Below are 12,170 nucleotides of genomic sequence, written 5' to 3' on the forward strand. Positions count from 1 at the left end.
AAACCAGTAACAGAAGTGAAGAAATTATTGTAGAACTAATAAATACCTGTCAAACTGGTCCCCAGTTCAGAGAATCAAACAGTGACCACTTCATGAGCTAATCACAACTTTATACCCGTCAAGCTGCAGAAAGAGTCAGAAACTTAAGGAACGACTTAGTCTCTGTGTAGAAGTGAATATTTGTAATTTCACCCAGATTTCTTTTAAGCATGTCCTGAAAACTATAAAAAGCTTGTTGTTGTTATAAACAGATGTGACGGCACTCTGCCATATTTAGTTGACCCAATAAACAAGCTAGCACTTTGATTTTCAGCTGTCACAGATCATCTGCTGCTGCTTCAGCGGGACAGTTAGAAATTAGCATCTCAGTCAAACCAGCTTTGGTTTGGTAAAGGTTGCTTCAAGTTAGAGTGTGATGATTGAGTCATTACTGTAGAGACCAATGAAACCATCTTGATTTTTTTTCCTTCTCACAAATTCAGCGTTTCCATCCTCTCCTCCATTTGGGTGTCAGGTCTCGGGGGCAGCAGCTTTACAAGGAGGCCAGGACATCACTTTCCACATCCACTTCTCCCAGTTCTTCTGGGAGGACTCCAAGGTGTTCCCAGGCCAGCTGAGGGACATAGCCTCTCTACTGTCTTAGGGTTTCACTGATGTCTCCTCCCAGTTGGACATGCCCAGAAAACCTCTCTAGGAAGGCCTTTCCAGATGTGTGCACCACCTCAACTGGCTCTTCTTGTTGTGGAGGAGCAGTGGCAGTTCAGTAGACGGGGTGTTCAGTTCTGTTGACAGGGCGGGGTGCCCTGCTTGTATAATGGTAGGGGGACCACTGGGGCCACATCATCTGTAAATGGCAGAGACAGAATCCTGAGGCCACCGAACCAGACTCCCTCCGCCCCCTGGCTGCACCGAGAGATTCTGTCCATAAAAGTTACGAACAGAATCGGTGACAACGGTCAGCACTGGTGGAGTCCAACTCCCACCCTGAAGGGGTCCGACACTGCCGGCAACATGAACCAAACTCTTGCATCATTTGATAGAAACTGAATGACCCATAAAACTGGATCCATACTCAAGGGAGAATGGGGGGTGGGGGGACCGGAGCGCTACATTTGTGTTGTGCTCGGTTGTTGCGGTGGCAGAACGCTACGTCTGTATCGTTCGGGGCGGATGATGGTTAGTGTAGCGCTACGTTAGTGCTGGCAGTTGTCAACGGGTGTGGGAGTTGTATGGTGTATCGGAGTGCTACGTTTGTATTACACACGGTTGTTGCGGTTTGTAGTCTGAGCTGTCCAGAAGTGGCGGAGCTGCGTGGAGGTGGGGGATTTGGTTCTGTTGACTGGCGGGGCACCCTCCATGAATGATGGGAGGGGAAACACTCATGACCTCCTGACGACATCACTGGTTGAGGTCAGCAGGACCCCACCTCCACTATACACAATGTTGGTAAATTGTTTTAGTTCTCTAAATTCTACCGTTTGATGACGTAACCACATTTAAAACTGTTTAAACATACAATGGATTAATTACAATTTAACAATTCAGTATTCTAAATCTAATTATTAATGACAGATCGTAACAAAACTTTGTTTATAGCCAAAAAGCCAAAAACACAGAAAGAACGTTGCAGTGCGGTACGTCACTGGACCCGATCAGTTAACGCACCTAAAACATGAAGAACGTGTCGAGCTGAAGTGTCTGTAGATCAGCTTTGAACTATGACTAAATATTATTTTGTTTCTCACTAGAATAACCAAATTATTAAGTATTGGATCACCACACATGATCTTCTATTTATTTATTGCTTTTTTAATTTTTGTTTTACAATTTCTAAAGCGACATAATTCAGAGTCATATATGTCTGGAAACATTTTTTAGAACTCAACAATCTGTAAAGCTGAGTTACAGACATTTTCGTGTTTGCGAAGGTTAATTCTCTGTGGTAATCTAAACTAAAGATGTTTGTTCAGCGATTACTTTCTGAAAGTTTTGTTATAATTCATCCTTTTGTCTTTCGGCAGCGGATGATTTAAACTTCTAACACGGTACTTAAAACACAAACTGTCATGTTGGTGGTGCTTGGTGACCTTTTTATTTTGGTACTTGTTATTAAAGTTTGAGAGCGGCTGCTCTGCATCTCCTCACCTCTACGTGCCAAGTAGTCATCGAATGTGTTTTGGTGCTTGAGATGCAGCTGAACTATGTGTAGCATCGTTTGAAGGGTTTTTGAAACCGTTCAGACTTAGGTCTGTATTTTGAAATTGAAAAGCACTTTGTTTGGTTACATAATAAACGATGAATACTAATATACGTAAATAAAATTGTCTCACTACCACCCCCCCGGAGGTGGTGTATCCAAAGGCAGGTGGGTATAATTTCTGGGCTTCTTTGTTTCTTACCATAGTAAGAGGGGTGATGGTGGGGGGAAGTTCAGGAAACACGGAAGAGCTTCGACAGCGCTTCCAGAACAGCAGCAGCACATCCAGTCGGGCACGGCCTCCTGTTAAATGTGTTGTGGATTGTGTGTTTGCCTTCGTCCTCGGGGGGGAGGCCGACCTGCACTGACTCTAGTATCAGTTCTGGCTTCGAGCCCACGGAGCCGTCAGCCCGGCGCTGGGGGCTAAGAGGAGACAGGGGACATGAACAGTACGGAGGAGATCAGGGATAACGAGCGGAGACTGAAGTAGACTCCCGGTCTGCTTCTATTAGCGATGCTGGAAGGAGACGTAGAAGCACTGGACTGAATCATTCTCCATCTCAGACTGGAAAGTCGGGAAGTCGTCAACTGTTTCCTTTGAACACAGGAAGCAGTGACGAGTTCTTCCACAGGATCAGAAACCTAACGAGATGACTTCACATGAGCTGTTCTGGGTTTAAACTCCTGAGGTGCCTATGTGTGGTGATGGATAAGTTTGTGTTGAGGTGGAGAAAGTGTCCAACTGATCTTCTGAATCTCAGCAGGGAGCTTATAGATGCTTAAATTCAGATCTGATCTCTGATTTCAAAATGATCAGATTTACCATTTTAGGCCTTTATAAAGCCTTCATCCTTAACCTCTTTGCCCTTTCACCCTGTTCAGGGCAGCAGTGGTACAGTGGTAGACTGACATGGGACCACAAAGTCACAGGTTCAACTGCCCGCCATGTCCACAGATCGTGGTGTCCTTGAGCAAGACTTGCATTTCCTCGCTCCTCCCTGGGTGTATCTCACATGAGATGGTTAAATGCAGAGCATCATGTTTGTCATGGTATGGGAGGGAACACAATGGTGACACTTTCACTGTCCGATATAAATTTAGGTCTAAAGAAGTCTTAAAAATGTCTTTATTTTAGGTCTTAAAAAGTCAAACATGTCCAGCATTTCCATTTTAGTTGAATCTTAAATCTGTATGTTTGGCCAATCATGGCTTCATCTATCAACTTATGTTTTTTAAAAACTTGTTACTTCCCTTTTTTTAAAATTACAATTAACTCTTTTTGGGGCAGTTATGGATGAGTGGTTGGAGCAGTCGTCCTCCAATGGGAGAGTTGGGGGTTTGACTCCACCAGCAGTCACATGCTGAAGTGTTCCTGGGCAAGACACTGAACCCCTCATCGCCTCCGATGTGTCCCATCGGTGTTTGAACGTGATAAAGCTCTGATTATTATTTGTAGAGATCTAGTAGATTGTTGCATGAATGGGTAAATGAGGGCAAAGAATATGTTGTAAAGCGCTTTAAGTGTCTTCATAAGATATAAATGAGCTATACTAGTACTGCCCATTTACCATTTGTGTTTTTCATGCAGGCTTTAAGTTTGAGTCATAAGGTTTTTAAATAATTTAAGTGGTTTTCAGCTACTGAGACCTGCAGAAACCCTGTGAAACAAAGACCCACTCGTTTGAAACGCTCCTCTGGTGCATGGATTTCCCCTCAGAGCTTCTGTATAATTGCATAGAACACTTTATTTACTGCATACCAGTTAATTAATGTCCACTGGTGTTTGACTCCACCAGTTAGGAGGCAGCTAATCTGTTGTGATTATAATTCTACCAACAAGGTCCATTTGCTCTTCATTCAGGCCTTCACGGTAAAATACTTTGTAAATCTGAAGATTTAGTGAAAAACATTAGTTTATCTTTAAAAAAAATAACAATGACCACAAGCATGAAAGAATAAAAACAGTTGTAAAGTTGAACTTTCTGTTTTTTCTTTGACCTTTTGTCATCTTTCACTGAACTGTGACAGTGGCCGCCTTACGTTGGATCTGATCATAATTAGGTCCTTCCCTCAGAATTTGGTTCAGACTTCCAGTTGACCTTGTCCAGCTGTTGGGTTGAACACTGATATGTTGTCAGTTGTTCGAGGTATAGATCTTGACCAAAAGAATGAGAGCCTGTATCCAAGTGGATGAAATGATCGTTGCCAGTTCAGCCTTAGAACCAAGGTGAGGAGCTCTGAGTAGAGCTGCTCCTCCATTAAAACCACTCAGCTGAGGTGGTTCATCATGTGGGAAAGTCACCTCCTGGACAAGGTTTTACAGACTGGGAGGAGACTCTGGGACAGACCCAGAAATCACTAGAGATTTTACATCCTCTCTGGTCTGGGAACACCTTGAGACCCCTAAGAGGACCTGGACAGGGTCACCAGGAAGGAGGAGGTCTAGGGTTTCCACCTGAAACTGTTGTCTCCGTGACCCAACCACAAATAAGGCAGGGCCTGGATGGACAAGCTTGTAGTTTTTTATTTTATTATTTTTGGATATTTTGTAATCTGCTTGACAAGATACCAGAGACAAAAAGACCATTTAGGGTCTGTAAAAATTATTTGTGCAAATCAGCTGTTTTATTCAAGTTGCATCACAAGTTTTAAAACTATTAAACCCTCTGTTTGAAGACTAGAAGGTCAGTGGTGGTTTTATAGTTTACTGTTGGATTCTAGAGTTTGATCTGTTTCAGTTCTCCTGAGAGATTATTGGTTTTTCACCTCAGACGACACATTTTCATCATATTTCCATAAAATTCTTCTCCGGTGTCAGACGTAGACACCAGGCCTACAGTATTTACTGAAGTACGACTGTGTCTGCAGAAATATCATCATCAGGACAAGATTTAACCGTGTTTCTTCTGTCTCTGACTTCTCGTACAAACACAGAATCTTGTTGGTTCTGTTGATGTTTGCAGTTTCTGCTGGATCGTTCAAAGCAGAACCTTCCAGCTGGCTGCCTCCCAGAGCTGCCAATCAGTGTCCACTAATAGATCTGGATCTCCGGCTCATCCAGTCCCACCGCTCACTCAGTGACATCAATTATTCACCTCCGCAACATGTCCTGGGCTCAGACGAGCCCAAAATATTTCCTAATTACCCGGGCGACTTCAAGAACAGAAGTCCGTGTCTGGAGTCGGAGCGGGTTCAGTCTTCAAGGATCAAGTTAAAAATGAACGTGTTTTTCTTTAGGGGCTGCCTCAGTTGCACACCTGTCCATTTTTCATCCGACGTCCAGCCTCATGTTGGATTAATGTCGTCTGGGACGAAGCACGTTCTTAATGTCGGCAAGTTGATGCACAGCGTGTTCCAGAGCTCGGTGCTTGAATCCAGGATGCCCTGATGTAAATGTGAAGTGTTATTTAAATAAAAAGTAGCTGCAGGGTCTTAAATTCACCAAGCTCGCAGTGTGGATCCAGTCGGAGGACCAGAGAAGACAGAACCTCTGCTGCCTTCACCAAACCGTCTGAAATTAACTCTGAAGACGGATCGAATTTGGGGTCGGATCTGAAGAATGTGAGGGAATCAGCAGAGTGAGGTTCTCTGACCCAGATGGTTCAGATCCTTAAAGAACGGCTCGTCTTGAACATGACTCATTGTTTACAGAGCTGGACCAACGTCAGAGACGTCCTGAGGGATTTATTGAGCTGCTGGTTTTTACAGCTCTGATTCTTGCTCATCAGCTGCTGAGAGTTTAAACGCCCCCGGTGCAGGACATGAAGCCACTTTTACTGATGTTGTGCTAAAAGTTGGTGTGGTAGTAGCTGAGTGTCACCCCCAACACATACTCTGAGCGCTAACAGATTGAGTTCTATCGGTCAACTCTGTTAGCAAAATATTTTAAGAACCATCGGGCAGATTTTGTGCATTTTTGCCTCAGGTGGAGGAGTTCAACTATCTGGGTGTCTTGTTCCTCCGTGATGGATCTATGGATCCAGCTCTGGATCTACTGCTCTGTCTTCGTTCTGACCCTCACCTGTGGTCATGAGGTTTGGATCAGGACTAAAAGAACCAGTGACTGAAATGGGCTTACTTCGTAGGGTGGCCATGGTGGGGGGCTCAGCCTTAGAGATGGGGTGAAGAGCTCTGTCATCCGGGTGGAGCTCAGAGCAGAGCTGCTGCTCCTCTGCATCAAAAGGAGTCAGTTGAGGAGGTTCATCTGATCAGGATGCCTCCTGGACGCCTTCCTTCGGAGGTTTTCCAGGCACATCCCTCTGGGAAGAGACCCTGGAGAAGACCCAGAAATCTCTGGAGTTATTGTTTCTTTTCTGCCCTGGAAACACCTTGGGGTCCCGGGGTCCTGGACCTGTTGCCTCCACGACCCGGCTACATGCAACATGTAGAAAATGAAGATGATGTGAGAATGCTAGATATTGTTTTGAACTGTGCAAATTCTTCTTGGGTTTTTCAATATATATTTCTTAAGTTTAACAGATTATTAAAAACAAAACAAACAAAAAAACAATACATATTGACCAAAGAAAAAGAATCAGTGCTGTAACTCAGCCACTCTGATTTATTTCAGTTCAATTCAGTTTATTTATAAAGCGCCAAATCACAACAAAGTCTTCTCAGGGCACTTTACAGGAACATTCACATAAAAGCCAATTAGTAAAGTTCTCTATCTAAGGAAGTCTGATTACTGAAGATCTGCATCAATTCATAGAAAAACTCTTGATGAAAATTGAATCAACCCAATTCAAGATGGCTGCCAAAGCCAGCGGACCTTATAACACAGAACAGTAATTATAACTGTGTCAGTGTAATTTATATTGAGCTGAAATGTGTGTGGTAGTTGCTGAGTCATTCCCAAACGGGACACATTGAGTAACATTTTATCTATTCCACCCTGTGTTAGCAAAATACCTCTTGAGCTACTGGATAGCTTTTGTGAAACACTCAGTAAATATGTACATCTACAATTTACCAACATTCACAGTTCAAGATGGCCACCACAGCCAGGTGACATTATTCAACACAAAAATGGCTGCTTGTGGTAGTTGCTGAGAGTCCTCCTTGTTCTTTAAACGATGCAACATCTCACACGACCACACGAGATCTCGTAAGTTTATTTCCAAGGTAAAGCTAATTGATTTAAAGCCCTGAAGCTGAAGCCGTGGTCCTGGGTTCTGTTAGTTCTGGACCGCCTGCAGGACTCGATCATAAACTTTGGACACGAGGAGCTCAACGTCAGTTTTTACAGAAAAACATGTACGGCCGGCTTTAAATGTTTTTACTAAAAATGCACATTCCCAGTGTGATTGCTCGCACTCTCACAAGGAGTGGATTAGGATGACTCGGCGAACGCCACGCCCACTTTTAATTCTGTTTGGAAGTTGTGGCGGCCATCTTGGATTGGGTTGACTCCAAAGTGTTGATCAGTTTTAAATTAAAATCAAAATGACGTTCTGAAGGTTTTATTAACATCTGTCCAGTGACCCATCAGATGTTTTACTAGCCGGTAAACACAGATGATTACATCATCGCCCGCCTGTTGTGGTGAGGAATACTGAGTTTTAGTATTTATCATATTCAAACTTCTAGCTGGAGCTTTACTGAACCTGACTAAAATGAAGATTTTAATTAGGAGATTAACTAAATTGTTTTGGAACTTGTTGCTAAAACGAGGGAACTAAATCTACGATGCAGAGGAAAATGGAGAAGGGGTGACACAAAGCCGGTGCTGATGCTGGGGAGGTTGGTTCAGAGCTACAGATTTCTAAATTAACACTAATTCAGCTGCAAATCCCCAAAGTGTTGGAGGAAACTCTAACGTTAACGTACAAGCGGCTGCATGAAACGTCGTATAGAAACGAGGTTACTGTCCGGGGAATTTAGGTCAAGGACGTTTATCACTAACTAATGTTGAAACGTGTGAGTTCAGAGAGTTCTTTTCTCTCAGGGGGAGCTGATTTGATCCTGCATGTACAGCTGGGAGGCCGAGGTCATCATGGACGGTCTGTACTGTGATAGCTGATGAGCCTGATTATAAAATAATTCCTGCACACTGTCCGGTGCAGAACCTCGCGACCGGCCTTCAGTGAGACGTCTGTCTGCCCTTAAAGTAAAAGACGGTTAAATGTCTTCTCGTGTCCTCGTGTGGCCTCTTTTACTAATTAAGATGAACAGAGGATATTTTTATCTGTTACATTATCATTTAATACATTTAAGCTTTAAATGGATGAAGCCGTTTTTAATTTGAGCCATGATTCCACTTCTCCACGTTCAGGTCTTTAATTAAATGAAGCCATCAGGGATTATCGCTGCACACGGGACGCTCTAAATGTAAACAAAAGTGGGCCGACGTCTCCCCGGGGGTTCTGCTGGTGCAGTGAAAATGATACGACACATGGGGGTGTCTGTCAGACTGTGTGTGTGTGTTTGTGTGTGTGTGTGTGTGGGGGGGGGGGGCATAATGTTTCAGGTGCTGAAAGAAATCAAGCTAATCCTTTAAATGTTAATGTGAAGTGCTTCGTTGGTTTCTTTCAGATTAGTGAAGAATATATTTTAATTGGTTAAAGTTATTAAGTTCTCTTTAGATGACGGATGTGATCGGAGCGCAGAGATAATGAAACGATTATCAAACTGCTGAAATGACTCCAGCTTTAAAGTGGGTAAAATAATAGTTTCACTTTTGACCTGCTGGAGTTTCTGTCCTGAAATAATTGAGCTTGAAATAAAAAAATACCACCTACAGCCACACTGGTAACAAACAGTTCAAATCATCTGTTCAGGGCTACGGACTGAAGGCGGGGCCTGTCTGTGCTGCACCGACGCCATTTTTATTCACCATGAAAGATGGGCGATGATGCTCACCTAGCTTTCTGTTAGCAAAATATCTCAATAACCATCAGACTGATTTGAATGAATCACAGCAAGTAATAAAACGACTTCTGTGGATTTTGTGCTCATTTAGCTGTTTTTCTATCAAAACCTTCAGCTCATTCAGGTGGCTGCTCTGAATTATAGTTTTTTGTAACTTTTACATTTTTCAAATATTTAATTGTAATAAAATACTTTTCTTGTAGAATATCCTGATGCATGCTCAATAATCCAGGTAGAAATATATATAAAAAAAAGTTAAATCTGGTCCTCTGGACATTCAAAAAAAAAAAAACCAGCACGTCTTTCGGATGAGAGACGAAACGTTTCTACATTTTTTTGTTGTTTTGCTTTGTTTGTTTTTTTTGAATGTCCAGAGGACCAGATTTAACTTTTTTAGCATTTTCTTGTAGAACTACACAGAGTTCTTTTTAATAAATAATAAAAATGAATTATTTAATATCCGCTTCAGCTGCTGCCTGTTTTGCTAGTTTAGCTTTTTAACCACCTTTTTGTTACTTTAGCTTTTAGCTATTTATTTCATACTTTGATTTCCTAGCTCTTAATCATTTTAACGAGTTCTTTCATAACCTTTAGCTACTGTTCTGCGTATTTTAGCTTTTAGATAATATTCTGCTTATATCTAGCGTTTCGCTACTTTAGCTAGCATTTAGCTGTTTTTAGCTTATAGCTACTGCTGAGCTAATGTTGGCTGTCCTTTTTTGACTTACCTCTTTGCTGCCTTTAGTTTGGTTCTGTTTTAGCTTCTCCACACTATTTTGACAGAAAATGCTATTTCTGTTTCAAGATGGCCGCCACAGCTAATTCAGAAAATATGTTCTTTCTGCTTTCTTTGGCTAATTTAGGCTTGTTCTTCCATTTCAGCTACAGTTAAGCATGTTTTTAGCTAAATTCAGCTGTTTTTCAACAAGTTCTTCAGCAATAAGCATTCACACTGCATTTTCACAGGAAATGCAGTTTCTCTAGTTTATTATTTTAAATGCTGATGATTAGAAACATTGTTTTGTTTTAGAGTCGTATTAATTGAAACAATGAGGAGAAATGAAAACGAGCTCAACAGGCTGTTGGTAACAATTAGTCCTGCTGTCCAACATGCAGCTACATTCAGAGGACATTGTCTTTAACAGCGATACGGTAAAGACGCAGCCTTCCTTGGAGGAATGCATATCACCCGCCTCATGCTGAGACACGAGTTCTGGCCATTTTGTCTGAATTAGACACAACATAATGCTCCGAGTACGAGTTGTGGATGTTACCATCACACCAGGTTTAACTCTGGTTAAGTTGCTGATTTATATCTATTTATAGCTGCGGCAGCCATCTTGAATCCCAAACATTAATCGGCTGTAGATTGTTTGCTGGCTTCAAGGAGTTAATGATGTCACAACCACTAAAACCTTTTGTCCTCCAGTGTAAAAGTCTTTTTAATAAGACGCAGAGGACAGAGCTGGTTTTACCATCGATGTTTTAACTGCGGCTCTGAGGCGATCCTGACGAGGGAACGACCTCGTTTTTATCGTCTTCCTGTCCTGGTTCCCAGTCTACCATCCCAAGCACTCGCTGCTCCAAATAAAACCCGTTTGTATTTCAGTCAGCTTTTATTGTGAAGAGCGTGAATGCAGCTCGCCACATTCCTCTGTAATTAATCGTTTCTGATGAATTCTGGACAGACGAGCAGAACTCAGTCGGACTCAGAGGTCGGCTCAGTTCAGGTCTTCCTCTCAAAGTGAAAACTGTAAAAAACAGATGGATCAGCACTTTGGAGGCTGAATAACATAAATATCTGAGACGATTCATTCAGAAGATTCAAACTACAGATCAACTTTATGCACCTGAGATATTATGGATCAGAACCAGGACTGAGTTCTGCTGACCCGCCAGTCAGGGCTCTTCAGAAGTTTACAGATCTTTAGAAGTCTTGGTACCTGGTTCCTAATTTCTCTTTTCTCTGTCCCTTAAATACAATGACGGCCTGCTGCCATGAAAGGTGTTTCCCATTATACAAGCGGGGCGCCCCGCCCCGTCGACGGAGCCGAGTGCCCCGCCTACTGAACCCCCCATCCCGTCGACAGCTGTCGGTATTGATGTATTGTGGTGCACGATACGAACGTGGTAGCAAATATGCTGCAAACGGGATTCACACTGAATGACCAGTTTACATCAACTCCTAAAACCAGTCACGTAAGTCGGCGTCTAAAAACCTTTAAAATGTGTAAATTGACTGAAAATGCAACGACCCCGAGCACGTTTCCTGATAAACACGTTATTTTACTTTAAATCAACAGATGTAAACATAATGTTACCAGGACCTGCAAGCCATTTTATTTTGATGAATCTATTTTACTGTAGATTTAATGAAACGATGAGCAGTTTCTGCTCAGACCTGCAGACTCGCTGCAGCGTCCCTCGTTTGTAAAATAAACCCAGCGCTCTTTGCTGCAGTCACATGTAGCTCCATCAGGACGCTCCCACAAATCACAGCTCTCAAACCGAACCGTCCACGAGAAAATAATTTGAAGTAAATTTTTTAGAAGCTCCCGGGAGGGTAAATGATTAGACCTGAGCCCAATGAAACCATAAAACTAACTAATAGCTTCTGTCAGCCGGCTGTGGCCGAGGTTATACCACCGACACCAACACGCCGCCGCTCGCTTTAAACCCGAGATAATAAAAGTTCTGATGTGGCCTCGGGCAGCGTTTGGGAACGGGTCCAGGACCGGAGAAGTACACCATCAGCAGCACCATCACTCAGGTGGTGTTTAGGCTTCTCTCAACCTTTAATCAACCCAGAACTTCTTGTAGAAATCTACGCTGAAAGAAATGGTAGAAGAGCAAACGGAACAAAGGATAACTGCTGCCTGTGGCTCATTAGGATCACCATGGTAACCACACACCTGTCTGTCACTCCCTGACAGCACTCTTAATAAGACAGGTAGAGCAAGAGTCAGTGTTTTATGTTGGAGAAGAGAGAAGTTAAAAATACCTTTTACTTCCACTTTGAAGAGACGATCCTGAGCTCAGGTGCGGTGGAGGTTGATGAGGGTTTGGGTGTGAGCACTCTGGGGGGGGGGGGGGGGGGGGGGGG

Source organism: Nematolebias whitei, chromosome 17, assembly GCF_014905685.2.
Source record: "Nematolebias whitei isolate Nwh7 chromosome 17, NemWhi1, whole genome shotgun sequence".
In the NCBI taxonomy this organism is placed as follows: Eukaryota; Metazoa; Chordata; class Actinopteri; order Cyprinodontiformes; family Rivulidae; genus Nematolebias; species Nematolebias whitei.